We start from the raw sequence: 14,302 nt of genomic DNA, 5'->3' as shown, positions 1-14,302 counted from the left end.
TTTATTGCGGTCAGAACCTCAGGACTTGGGCGTTCTGTTTAGGAAACCAGACATGGCAAGGGAGGGCTGTGCCTGCTGAGCCATGCAGGGAAGCAGCGCTGTGTGATGTGCTGCCTTCACTGCCTGGAGCTGGCAGCAGTCACTTGCACAGAAAGTCCAGTTTTGGTTTCAAAATACACTGAGCATTAACAGGACCTGGGTTGTTATCCACCCATGTTTAATGTCCAGACTCTGTCTAGACTCATGTTAGATTCCTGCATGAAAATGCATTTCCTTTCCTCAGAACTGAGTTTTCCATCCTCTCCATTCCCTTGAATAGCCTCATATTCAAACACAAGGACAGGGAAGAGCCAAGTTCCTATGTGCTACATTGACTATTTATTCTGGGGCATATTTGCACTGAACCTTTTCTTATTTGTCTCTTTTTCAGGACCTTTTAAGTCCTGGCCTTTCAGTCCTTCTTTGAAGATTCCAGGCCCCATATCAGCAGTATCCTTGAAAGCTGAAGGAGCCAGCAGCTTGTGGGCTGCTGTTTAACACTGGGGCAGGCTGGTCTGTCATCTTCCTTCCTTCCCAGAGCTGCTTATCATGGCTGGTGTTTTTCTGCACAAGCCATAGAAGTACCTGTCCATGATCTCAGCTGTGCAGTGTTCACATATCTCAGGTTCTTGAAAGAAAGGTATGGGACAGTGGGGACAAAAAACCCTCAGATATCCAGATATCTTGCTGACAGCTTTGATCATAGCTGCACATTGCCATGAAGGCTTTCCTAAGCTGTTTGCAGTAATACCCAGGTGGGTTCTGTATTAGCACCATTAACTGTGAGCAGCAGTGTCTGAAAATGACCATGCCCTATTACTTTATTGAGTTCCCTTTTAAAAAGCCCAGAGTGAACTAGCCTTTATTTTAGCCTCTCTAATTGAAGTTTGGCTTGAAGTGTTTCTAACTACGGCCAGTAAATGGAGACAAAACCCGATTCCTCAGCAATAACTTATTCACCCATTGTCCAGCAGTGTCTCAAATGATTTATTTGATGACTGTTACTTGGCCACATACAACATGGGGTGAGCAGTGAAATGATGCTCGTTAGGACAGATAGGAGAGCTGATGAGAAAGCAAACACAACTGTTGTGAATGATTTGGAGAATGTGTAAAAGACAACTGTATACTGGAGACTGGAATGTATGTTTCTTTAAGGATTAGGAGAGTATGTCACAATATGTAGCTTCAAACCAGCTGGCATCCAGATTCTGTGACCCTCATATAAGATTATCCCAACAGGCCAATTCAGACTCCACTGATGTTCGCTTAGGAAATGGCTGGGGATTTTTTTCTCTGTTTATGGATCTTGTCCAGAGAAAGAAGGGAGCAGCCATCAGTGGGTTCCCAGTGTTGCCCTGAGTTCGAGAATGTTCGGCCAGTACCTGTGAAAGTAAGATAGCATTTCTCCTTATAAGAAGTGGCAAAATCTGGCCTGTAGATATCACCACTATTTTTCCACTTACACAGAGTGCTGGTCAGAAGCCAGCAGAAAAAGCTGCCAAGCAAAACGTTTTCTTAAAAGGGAACACTGTTAAAGCCTGGCAATAAGTGTTTTTCTTCCCCTGGAATATGTGCCGAACACAAATAAAGAAGACTCAGAAGAATCTAGTGGGGTTTAACATCTTGTAATCACATGGATGGATTTGTTAAGGTTTTTAACACTTTGTTCTATAATAAATTAGCAATTCAATACTGTTCAGTTGAGCAATAATTTAGCACTAAAAAGAAAGATAATGTGGTTGGATAAATACATTTAAAAAGCTGTAGTATAACAGGAAAATGCGAACACAGCGAATTCTTTGTTGATTTAAAACCACTTTGCTGTTCTGCCACTTTCTTTGTTTCTTTAGGATAGTGGGTTTTTTGCTTGCAAACCAAAACATCAGGTGACCGCCAGCCATGAGCGCACAGAGGAACTGTCTCCCAGGATGTAGCTGCAGCCTCTGAGCCCAGCGTTACGGCAGCAGTCAGAATCCACGTGGCCAATTGTTCTGCAGACATAATAGTGCTGTATTTATGTGTCCCTAAACTTGTTTTTCAGGATCAGTGGCTGCCTGCGTATCATGAAGCTTGCTGCTTAACGGCAGAAATAAAGCACTTGTCTGACAGAAGCGATGCATCAGTGCGGAGTGGAATTCTCAGGACCAAAGTTTATGTGAGGCAACAACAAAATCCACTGTGCCATTCTCTTAGGCAACAAAGGTAATTTGTTATGCAACATAATGAGGACTTGTGTGTGACAGACGGCAGCGGCTCTCAGTTAGGGGGCATTGGCATCAACAAGCACATGCAGTGCACGGATATAAGAGAATGACTATACATGGCAGAGAATTCAAAAGCTTTGATTGTTATTAGTTTGTTTTTTCAATGTAAAAACAACAAAAAAAGGCAGAATAAACAAATAACTGGGACTTGTCCTGCAGTCCTTTGTGGCCTAGGTAGGGTCTTCACTGCTTCCAGGGTCGGTCTGTGTGTTACACTTGACTATCATTCTATGGGCCACAAGGTCAGGGCTCATAAGTGTCATGCGCTGCATGTGGCTCTGACCCATTTCACAGCTCTTCTGCCCACAGAATGTCAAGAGGAAACAGTACAGGGGGAGAAATGTAATAGTGTTTACCAGTGCCCAGAAGTCCATGATGTCTAGTCCCTCATGCTCCACTGCTTCTGCTGGCGTCTGTACTCTTAAAAGCCAGTTATCCTTCCTGTAGGGAGGCCAAGGTCATTCACCTGTTCTGCAGATAATCTGCTAGCAAGTGAGCTGCATGCAGAGCAGAGAATAAAATGAGAGCTTTTCAAGCAGGGAGCTTCATCATCTGCTCAAAACAAATCTCCATGCTGGTGTGGTTGGGTCTCTTGTTTGTGATGACTTAGGCTGCTCACCGCCTCCAAAGCTGGGGTTAGACCCAAAGGTCCTGTTTGCTGACATTCCAGTGCTGTCTCAGCAAATACTTGTGTAACTCACTGCCATGTATGTGTTCTCCTGGCCCACACTGACTGTTCCCCTTGTTGTTCAGCTGGCAGTGAGTGTCTGCAAGAAACATATTTCTGGAGTGATGAGGGGGAGTTTGGACTCACTCTTTGCTGATGAATTTATGGAGGAGAAATGAGAAACGAAGACTGTCTCGTAGTGTGTGTACAGTGGGGAACTGAGCCAAAGCTGCTGGTAGACTTTTGTCTTGGCAGTCTGTGAGACTGGTTCTGTCTTCTCAGTGCACCTACCACACTGTGTGTACACTATTCTGAAATAGTCATAGTCATGCTGATGGTTTTGTTCCATGAATGCTGTGTTCATCTGGAGGTAGCATTTGTTTTTTTCAGTCAAGCCACAGTCAAAACTCATTGGCCAACCACATCAGGGGAAGTTGCTACTGTAGAAAAGTTGAAGACTTTCATTTCCCTTTGTACTGTGCCTTAAGCATCGCTGTCTGTAGCAGGATGTTGGAGTTCTCCTGACTGTGCCATTGACTCAGCAAGGGCCTGGTCTGTTTACCTGTGCTGAGTCTAATGACTGCTTAGCACAGTTATGACAGCAGAACAGTTAAAAGTAAACCACAGAGTTAGCTGAGACCTTGGCTAAGCCACCTCACTTCTCAGTGATGTAGGTTACATGGGAGCACTGTCACAGGCTGGGGCTGCTTAAGAACCCTCTTTAAAACAAAACCAAACAAACTTAAGCAAGGTTACTTTAATTACCACACTAAGTAATTAACTGAAGCCCAGCCGAATGAATATTACATCACAAAAAGCAATCAAATTCCAGACTGTGAGGATAAGAAGCAAACCAACCAACCCTGCCTTTTAAGCGGAAGATGCTATCTGAGATTTACATAGATACTGTGCACATAATTAAAGCTATCCTTAATGTGCAGTGCTGCTATTACAGCCCTTGCTATTCTGTAGCAGTTGGTAGACCTTATAACGAACCAGTAGAAAAATGTTTTGGAGATGACAGAAAGCCTTTGCAGTGACTTTACAGATGGTGACTGTTAAAGCCCACAGCTGTCCTCCCTCTTGTGTAGGAGGAAGAAAACACCTTGTTAGCATCTGTCAGGATGAGTGCCATTTTACAGCAAGAAACTGCTGACGATGAAGCAGCCTGGCCATGTGCTGCACGGGGAAAGCTCACAGGTGAGTAACCCAGCTGGCTCTTTGGTATTGTGAGTGCAGCATTTTCAAGTTCACGGTGCTGCTTGGCTGAGCTGTGGGGTCGAGAAGAGGTGAGTGGCTGCACTCACCAGCCCCATGTGAGCTGCCCTCCCAGAGGTACCACGCTTGGCTGTGCGGCACGGCACAGTTGTGCAGCGGTAGGCGATCCTGGGTCAGACGTGCTGAGGGTTGTCGTTCCACTTGAATGCAGCTGCTTGCAAATGTTCTGCTGCTTGGTTCCTCTGCTGCCTTGCTGTCAGGACTACTTCAAGGTCAATGTTGTTAATGGATGGGGCTGTGAGTGCAAGGCTTCCTCTCAGCCTGCAAGGTCCATAGTACAAGGATGGTTATTTATGACTTGCTTGTGCAGTACCTAGTGCTATGAAATGTTACTTGCCTCAGCACTTGCAACTTGCGCAGGAGACAAAGAGTTCATGTGCCCCTCGTGTATGTGTCAGCTCTGCTGCTTGACTCCCAAGGTCCCTGAGTGGGCAGCTGGGCTACCCTAGCCTTGGGACTCTCACCCCAGATTCTGCTCTGAGAGAGTAGCTGGAGTGACCGATACTGGGGACTGAGGCCAGCTTCTAGGGCTTCCTTAAGCCAGCCCTTCCCTCGCACAAGCACAGCAAGTGAGCTCCCACCCTCCAGCAGTGCCAGCACCAGAAATGCTTCTGTCAGACTTGCCCGTGGTGCCCAAGGGCCCTCTGTTAGCACTTCTTTCTCTTTGATTTGTTGTTCCTCCCTGTATCTGTAACAACGGATGCCTCTCCACTTTCTCAGCTGCCCATGCCCTGTTCTGTGCGGCTGTATATTCCCTTCCTAGTGCCACTAAAGTCAGAAATAGCCAATGAAGAAACAACTATTTAATGTTCACCTGAATAAATCTTTGCATGTAGAACTGCACGGAACTTGTACCATTTCCATCAGCATCTTGCCAGGATATGAATGTGTATAATCAGTCAAAACCCAATTTAAGAATGATTTTCACATGTGAGGACTGAGATTTGGTACGGCTACAGGAGGAACTGTGGAGTCCTGTGCTTTGCAACCTTTGGGGTGCTGCATTAGGGCCTCGTCTGGGTCAGGATGGTGCAACTGATGTGTTTGCAGGAGGGGGTGGTTGTTTTTTCTTTTCCTTTAATGTTGGTGCTGTGTATTGACATTATCTCCTCCACAACTGGGTTCGGGAGCGCTGGGCTGCCTTTTCCTTCATCCAATAACAATATGGTAACAGTGTGTTTAATGGCATTACACAATTACAATTGGGCAAGCGTGGACAAGCCCAAAATGCGGAACTCCACCGAGGCAACATGTTGTGGGCTTTGCAGGAACATCGTGACATTCTCACTTCTTAACAGAAAGTGTGTAAATGGCTCCCGGCTCCTTCGCTTGCTCAGATAATGAAGCAAGACTTCCTATTTCAGTAAGCCGTGTTCCAGGAAAATTGCTCCCCTCGAGGTGTCTGATGAGAGTAAAAAATAAAGAGCAAAGGGAATAAAGGCAGCGCTAATAGTGATGGGAACACAAGGGATGCGTGGAGGTGGGGAGGGAGAGGCACAGGGCTGTCAGGATCTGAGGAATGCTAAACGCGCTGATAAGTGATGGTGAGGCAAGAGGAAGCTGCGGTGGGCAGGGCAGGAGGCTGCCTGCAGCCCGGGATACCCGGCTGGGCCAGGGGACGTTCCAGGATTTCTTTACAGCGACGGTAAAAAAAGCTGAGTGGGTTGGATCCGTCTGCCCAGCAGTCAGTGCCTATTTCTGCTGCTCTGGGCTTTGCTGCCACGGCTGGGATCTGTGCTTCGGAAACAGCCCTGCAGAGAGGGCTTCTAAGGGAGGGTGTGAGCGGGGAAGTCTTGGCCGTGTCCTGGGGGTGAGAGTCGGGGGCTGTCATGGGAACACTGCTTTGAGGACTGGAGCCATCAGAACCTTCAGTGCTGGACGTTCCCTGGCTGTGATGTGGCACACGAGCTCCCTTGGTGCAGGTTAATCGCTTTGCTTTATATCAGTGTCAAAAGGAAGCAGCCTCCTTACAAAGCATGGCTTATCCTACAGGTACCATAAAACTGCTGCAGAAATGCTGCCAGAAGGCAGTCAGGGTGAGCTGCTACTCTCAAAGTCTATGACTTTCAATGTGGACATAGATGCAAAGGGACTGCACATCTCTGGGACTGACTGGTTCAGGGTACATCATAAAGTCTGCAATAGAGCTGTTCCTCCTCAGCTGCTGTTGTGTGTCACTGCAGCTGCTCTGGAGTTACATAGCTGTTGGGTGGGCGTCTCTATTGAGGTTACTGAACCACCGCTTCCACACCCCGAATTGATCCTTGTCCCTTCAGTGCTGAAAGAAGCCGGCATGATATGGTCTTTTCCTTTAAGAACGCAGTTAAGGAGAGGAAAAGCTGTGAAAAGCTCTTTTTCAGCCTGGGTTAATGCATCCATCGCGTCTGTTCTGCAGGAACGGAACTCCGAACAGGAGCAGAGGCGATGGGGGGAGCAGCCAAGGGCAAGGGGCTTCTCCTCGCGGTGTGAGATGATGCCCGATGGCACCAACGCAGCTCCTGCTCAGCCCCTGTGAGACCAGCGCATCTGCGAGATGGGCTGCTCTGCATTGCAAGCTATTACCCTTACCAAGCATTAAAGGAAGGCCAGGTTTTACAAACACTGTCGGCACATTTTTAGCGTTTTTCTTTCGGCTTTATATGTCCGAAAGTTGTCATTAAACCTTTCTGCACGTTCTACAATGTACGCGAGGCTGTCAGCTCTCGTTCCCCCACCGCCGGGACCTGGGAGCGGGTCGGGGGGGGCGGGAGGGTGAGCCCGAGGGGCGGCCGAAGCGGGCAACGGCTGCGGGGCACCTCCATGAAACCCGTCTGGGACAGGCCGGGACGGAGGTGCTGCCTGAGCTGGGGACAAAGTCCTCGGGGCCGGGCAGCCGGAGACACCGAGCGGGGCGGGGCTGGGGAGGGGGAGGAGGAAGGGGAGGAGGAAGGGAAGGAGGCGGCCGAGGCGGGCCGCCCCGGGCGGGGTGTGCTGGGCGCCGGGCAGCCTGCGGTAGGGACGCGCTGTCGGTGCGGGAGCCGGCGGCTCCGTCAGCTGAGCCAGGTAGGAGAACTGCGATCTTTTCTTTTCTGTTTCACTCGGCCGCTCCCCACGTGCGCTCAGAGCCGGCCCGGTCATGCTCGGGGGCAACGGGAGGAGGTGCGCGAGTCGGCGGCACTCGGGGCTGTAGGGCTGGGGCTTCCCCCGGGAAAGAAGGGCTCCTGTCTTTTCTCGGGGGTGCGCGATGGCTGCGGCACGAGGGTGGCGTTACTTTCTCCCTTGTTTCCTACGAAGCCCAGCGGTGCCCACCCTGCGACTGCCGCCCCTCCGCTGCCAGCGGCTGTTGCGCGGGGCTTCTCCTTCCCTTCCCACCTCCCCGGGGCTGTCCCGGGCTTCTCCCTAGTTTCCCTAAAGCTCTGCCCTACCCCATGGCGCAGGCTGGGCGGCCTCGCGGGTCCCGTCCCCGGGGAGCTGCGCCTCGGGAGGCGCTCGGAGTCGGGAGCACCGAGGGGATGCGGCCGCTGAGGGGGGGAGAGGATTCCGGCAGGGCAGCTCCCCGGGCTGGCAGCGGGCGAGGCTCACGGCTCCGTGGTGTTGGTGGCAGTTCACCAGTCAAACAACATTGCAGCTTTTTTTTCCCCTTCAATACTTTCCACGTGTTCCGTCCTGAGCTCTAACCCCCCTCTCTCTCTTTTTTAATAATACAAAGCATGACTGTTATCTTCTGTAGCGAGGTGTTTTCTCCTGCTGCAATTAATCACCGCGTTCTTCCCCTCCCACCGAGCTGCTCCGTGGAGCACTGAGGTGATGGGTGGCTCATATTATGGGTTGCCCTCAGCGTTGGAGGGACGGGCTGCTGGCTGGGTCCATGCTGGAACAAAAGTATTTTCAGTTTCAGGCCATTGTGTTTTACTGGCAAGTGCGGTGTGCTGGAGGTTATGGGAGGCAGTGACCTGCTGAAGGCACGAGCGGGCCGGGAGGGGCCTGATAGGAGTGGAGCCATGTCTGTGTGTGCATACGTGGCCGTGTTTACTTCTTGCAGACGTTGATCTGCAAGAGTGCTCAGAAAGTTGCTGAGGTGCTCTGGGCTATACGTTGCCCTCAGGTCAGAAACTACACTGAATGTTTGTATGTGATGTTCCTGTAAATGTTTTCATACATGCAATGCAAAGATCAGTAAGCTGACGTTTTATGTCAAGGCCATATGAAATGTGGCCTTGTGTGTACCAGAGCTGAGATGCTGGAGAGAAGAAATGGAGAAGGAGCAGCTACATGTGTGCAGTTCCCAAACGTGGAAGGAGTCTGGCAGCTCTGGGGTCTGGCTCCTGTTGTTCAGTCTCCAGTGTCCTCGTGTAAGGTGTTTCCTCCTTGGCACTGGCGATCTCAAGGGATCCCAGAAATGGTGAGAAATAGATCTGATCACCACATCACTTTGCTGAAAACTTTAAAATAAAGCATGTAATTTTTTGTCAACACATATAGTGTGTACATACATCTTTGAGAGTGATTGTGGTTGGCAGCTTTGTCTCGGTGGCCTGCTGGCCTCCCTGGGCTGTCTCCCAGCTGTGTCACAACCTCCCTGCTGACCTCACACTGTACAGGGGAGGCTGGTCCAAGCCCCAGCTGTGGTGAAGCAGGTGCTCTGTTAATGCCACCATTTTGAGGAGAAAAGCATTCTGACTTCTTTTGATCAGCATCAAGCAGCAGCTAGCAAGCTCCACAGTTAATGGAGGGGTGAAAATCAAATGCAGTTGATCTTCTTACTCATTCCTTGCCTCAGAGCATTTGTGATTGCTATGTCACCCTCCCATGGTGCTTCCTTCCCCATGCAGGGGGGGCTGCACAAATCCTGATGCTTTGCTGCAGAAGCCCACGTGGTGTGTGCGGTAACTCCACTGCTGGCATGCTCCTGTACCTTTAGTATGTCAAGTGCCAGGTTTCAATGCAAACAGCAATGAATGCCCAGGTTTGTTTTCCATGCTGTTGAGGAAGATATGTGTTTTTAGGACCAGGGAATTGTGTTGGCACACTGTGTTGTACTCGGTGCCATTTTCAGAGAAAACTTTCCAGATCTGGTTCTAAACTTTATGACCTTGTCTGGCAGGCTTCAAACAGAAGACCTGATTTTCTGCCTTGCATAATATTTCTTTAATTTGGTAGTGAATTTTAGCAAAACCTTTCAGGCCTGTCCCATGGTGGTCCCATTTAAGACAGTCAAGCAGGGTGGCTGGGAGCCTTCCTCTGCAACACCTGGGCGTGAGCAGTGCTGGAAACAGGATGCTTGGCAAAAATGGATCTTGGCTCTGAACCATTGTGGTTTTTCTAATGAAATCTGTTTGCCACCTGCGTCTCTCTAGGGTGCGACTCTATTTTAGAGATGTTGTAAATGCATAAACAACCTTCTGACCTTCCTCACTTCCATCTTTTGCTTTATTGCAATTTCCTTCTCTTCCTCTTCATCCTCTCTCACAATCCTGCGTCCTTGCAGACATTCCTTATTGCTGGCTTGAGACGTTACCAATTGACCATTGTTTCACAGCTAATTCAGACAGGAGGAGGAAAGAGCTTGCCTAGGGAGACGGATGGCCTTCAGGATCTAATGAATAACCCCTAAATATCACGTCAGCTAAGCTCTTATTTCTTTATTCTTAATTTCCGAAGGCATCGCATAATCCTGGTTCCTACCTTGTAAATCCTGAGCACTTGTGAAAGCCCAGCAAAGCTCAGTGCTGGAACCTCTACGTGCATGCATTGCATTCACTTCTCCATTTTGTGAATAGAATGGACTTTAATTAAGAAATGTTGAGACTGAAATTCCCCAGTGTTGCTGTCATCCAGGAGCTCCATTACCCTTGACAGGTTAGTGCTGTGAGAGAGAGGTTAATTATTATTTTTTCATGGAAGTTTCTCAGATATAAGGAAGTTGCATTTAAATCCTGAGTATTTGGGGTTGAATTTTTAATTTATTCTAATCACTGAAAACAACATTGGCACTGAAACTTCAGTGGGAGGGTTGTTTGTGAACTATTAATTATTTTCAGTCTACTTGGCATAATAGGGAAGACTATTAACATAACCAGTCTTGCAGGTGATGGTAAATTCAACAAGCATTACTTATGCCTGTAGAAGATGGTTTTGGTTATTACTAATCTTTCACATAGAAGCCCTCTCCCAGCTGACAGAAATTCTTTGCAGAACTGACCCAAGCCTTCTACATCATCAGCAGTTCAGAATGACTTTTTACCTAGAATAAAAGGTCTGCCTCCTTTTAACACAGCAACAAAAAGCAGCGCTTTCGTTTCATCTTATAGAAAACAACATTATGACACCACAGAATTACTGTACAACAGGTTCTATGTCTTACCAGTCTGTCTTATGAGTTAGAATGTGTCTGTGAAATCACAGGGTAATTTTGGTCGTCTGCTTCAGTTAAATGCCTTCCCCCAGCGATATGGCCAGGAGGAAGGTTGTTTGCCATTGTTCCTATGTATTTACTGTCAGTGTTGAGGTAGCAGCCTGAATCACAGAGGCTAGTCTGAGAATGTAATTAATTCTGGTGAAAAGGATATGTATTTTTCAGACCAACCTGCACTTCTGATCTACCTGCAGCTTCCTTTGTGGGGTTACTCATGGCTCTGACATGATATTGTCAACATATGTGAGCATTAAATGGCTTTTGAGGCTTTGAAGGGCTCTGTTCTTGTTGTTGGGATTGTCTATTACTTTTGTGCTTGTTGAAATGCAAGGCTGTGTAGTCTTATTCCTTTTACTGTAGCAATTACACATTTCCAGGTCGTTTCCAAGCGGGGTTTGCTGTGTAGCAATATTGACTACTGAAGTGGCCTGTGGGCTTAGCAGCTTGTGAAAATGAGCAGTAAAATGCAAATACATGAGAAAGCAGCATAATAATGGAAATACCCACCTACTGAGTGAACGGTATGTGTGAGAAAAGTTAGCCTTCTAATAGTCTGAACAGGGACTTACTCATCTATCTTTGGGGAAGGAAGAAGAAAGAAGTCTCTTGTCCCCAGGGTTCCCGGCTTTGTGGGTTTGGTGCTCTACAGCTGCTTAAGAACACTCATCTTCTCTTCCACTTTGCCTTCCTCTAGCACCCTTACCAGTAGCCAGTGTTGTTTCATTAACAATAACTGCCTTTTCCCTCAATGGCTGGGTGTGGTGGCTGTGTAGCTGGAGCTAAAGGAAATCAGTCCTTGGTTGAGTTACTGGTGTGTGGGCAGGAGATGTGAGAGCATCGCTTCATGCAGTTAGAAATACTCACCTTGTTTAACAGTGGGAGCACTGCTCTTCTCATGAAGATGTACCTTTTGGTGTTGCCCTCTGAACAGCTCTTATCACTGCCTTACTGAACTTTCCCTGGTCTAAACAAAGCCGTGCTGCTGTCAGTTGTCTTCATTTTTCTCTTTTAGTTCCCCTAAAATCAACCTTCTACCCTTCTTACAGTGCAGGTGGGTTTGTGGAGCTTGAAATAAACTGCCATGACAAATACTGTTTCTCCTGAGCCAAACTTGCAGCTCAGAACGGAGCACAGGGTATACCTTATGAGCAGTGATGGAATACATCATCCTCACATGTCCCTCAGCCTTTTTGCTTCCATTTAGAAACACAGAAAAGGAAAGCCATGTGAATAGCTGCCTATGTCCCTTTCTGTCCACATGTGCCTGCAATTAAACTGCTGCAGATGAGTGAACAGTGAAAAGGAGTGTCTATTTCTTGTCTTCTAATCTAAGTGACATTTTGATGGCAAAGAAATTAATACAGTAGTGACCTTTCTTATGAATGACCTAAAAGACTTCTGTAGTCCTTTCAAGTTCTTCACGTGCCTCGTTTTGTTTCTTTTTGCAGTTTTTTCAGTCACACGTGTTACCTACACGCTGCATGTGCTTTGTCTTTGGTGAAGGAGACGAGAGCACGGAAATCCCATTTTTCATGCTCCCAGCTGCAGGGGCAGTATTACAGTTCCACCTGTGCTGGCAGGGTTTTCCTGTTTTAGAAGATTAATTTTGTTGAGTAACTCCGAGTTCCTCTAAAAGAAACAATTTTCCTTTCCTGTATGGCAAGAGAGATTGCAATCTTCTGGGGCTATAAACTTGTTTATGTCTAACAGTAAAGCATTCAAAGGTACCTAGCTGTATGCTTGAGATTCAGTTCTTTTGCATAGATGTTAATTTGAGTGTCTGCTGTGACTTCTATTACCTCTTTTAGAGGCTGTTGTCCTTGAATCCAGTGATCCATCCAGTGACAAGTTTGCTTCTTGTTCTCGTTATTTCTTTCCAAGTCACAGAACCTGCTCTCTGCTTTATCAAACAGCTGCTCTGGGTGACTTCAGTACTTACAAGTGAGCAAGTGAGCAAATGTGGTTTCTAACACAGCTGCCTGGTATTGATGGCCCGGAGCACTCATGCAGTTTTTACTCATTTTCTCCCCCAGCCCCATTCAGCCCATTGAATAGCCAGCACTTCTCCCTCTCACAGTTAGTCTGCTCTGGTTTGGTTCCAAACACCAGGGGAAATGGCCTTCCTGAATTTTGCTTCTGAGAAATCTTTTCATTTGTGTCCTGCATTAAACAGGTATTTATTACCTTGCAGTAGAGGACATTTGAACATGGCTTTCTCAGGGAGTTGTTGCCTGCACTCATGCTCTTTTTATTGGGACTCCTTTCAGGTTACCTGCCTCTTCTGCATGGTTCTGCTAGGGCTGAATGTTGGTATTTGGGCCCCTGTGTGCTGCCTGTGCTCAGGAGCTGGAGCAGGCGGCCTGACTGCGGCTGTGCTGGGGACCTTCAGTGAGGGTTGAAGCCTTTGGCTCCAAAACAGGCAGACACCTGCAACTGAAGTGGGGTGGGGGGCTGTGTACGATAAGCTTGTTCTCTGAGGCGCATCACTATGACCCATGAACTAGAAAGGAGATGTCCCACGTGGTGTGAGTGCAAGCTATGCAGCCAGGCTTGGTCTCTTAGGCTGTGGTCTACCCTGCTGCAGTAACATACAGCATGCGTGGGGTAGTCATATTTTCATCACCTCTAAAATACAAGCAAATATAGGTGCCACATGTGAATGTGATGCTACTTCCTCTGTTCTGGGGCAGCTTGTTACTTACAGGGGTGCAAGAAAGGGAAGGCCTCTTCCTAGCTGGAAATAGTCAGGGTCCCAGAACCTGTGTGGTGGTAAGTGAATGTGGAGCCTAGAAGTCTTGGGATGGGAAGAGTACAGAGAGGTAAGAGACAGAAGGGAAAATAATAGATACCATACATCACTTAAAGATGAATGGGATTAAAGGGACACAGTGTGTCATCTAAAATGAATAGAAGGGAATTTGTGAGGCACACCGAGGTTTTTAAACTTGTTTCTAGTTTAAGTGCACGGTACAAAGATATGTGTTCATATATCTCTCATATGACTTGTTTTGAAGGCTAGCAAGGTTTTCCATGAATAAAAGTCTTTGTTTCTTTCTCTGACCTGTCATACTTCATACTATAAAATAGCAAGGGTTTAGCAGTGACAATAAGAGGACATTTGAGCTGGTCTCCTGATCTCAGCCCAGCACCCATAACCAACACATCAATTGGTGATTAATGAAAGCTGCAAGACATGAGCAACTTGCTCTGCTTGTGCTGAGGCCACGGGAGGTGTCAGGACAGCAGGATGAGATGGTGTCCCTTTGCATTTATAGCAGATTACATCAAGCCCAGACAGAGCATTATTGCTTTGAATCTGCATTCTTATCACTAGAGGAAATCATTCCTAACAAAGATTTGGGCAATACCGCTAAGGAGATCTAATTTTTGTCTGCTTATTTCAGTACATCTAGGTGGAATTTTGGACACAAACCAGACTTTTGTGTGTTTTTTTTCCACCATGTACTTTGTCTCCTGCAGTGTTATGGGGTTAGATTAAAGGATGGCAGCTCAGCCAGAGAGTATTTTTGATCAGATGTAACAGAAGTCGTTTGATACCAGGATTTAAAAGTAACACTGACCAAAACTGGAAAATAGCTTGACAATTGAGAGGCTTTTGACAAATACCTTAGAAAAGGTCACATTCAGCCAGCTGCT

General features: G+C 47.4%; 1 protein-coding gene across 5 annotated transcripts in view; it reads left to right on the top strand.

Annotated features, from left to right (window-relative positions):
- The window catches only part of PIK3CB (phosphatidylinositol-4,5-bisphosphate 3-kinase catalytic subunit beta), a 100,590-nt gene that overhangs the window by 19,840 nt on the left and 66,448 nt on the right, over positions 1-14,302 (top strand). For 2 of the 5 annotated variants that reach the window (XM_085512828.1, XM_015871195.3), the window contains exons 2-3: positions 2,084-2,244; positions 4,065-4,173. The gene's annotated coding sequence lies outside the window, so the exon portion shown is untranslated. Of the gene's footprint in view, positions 1-2,083; positions 2,245-4,064; positions 4,174-7,164; positions 7,294-14,302 lie in introns of those variants that run through there. The other 3 variants (XM_085512829.1, XM_015871193.3, XM_085512830.1) reach the window with 3 other exon arrangements.

The sequence above is a fragment of the Coturnix japonica genome, chromosome 12 (genome assembly GCF_054131305.1).
Source record: "Coturnix japonica strain WE chromosome 12, WE-NBRP24, whole genome shotgun sequence".
Lineage (NCBI taxonomy): Eukaryota > Metazoa > Chordata > Aves > Galliformes > Phasianidae > Coturnix > Coturnix japonica.
Note: the sequence above shows the minus strand (reverse complement) of the source record. Positions and strands in the feature narration are given on the sequence as shown.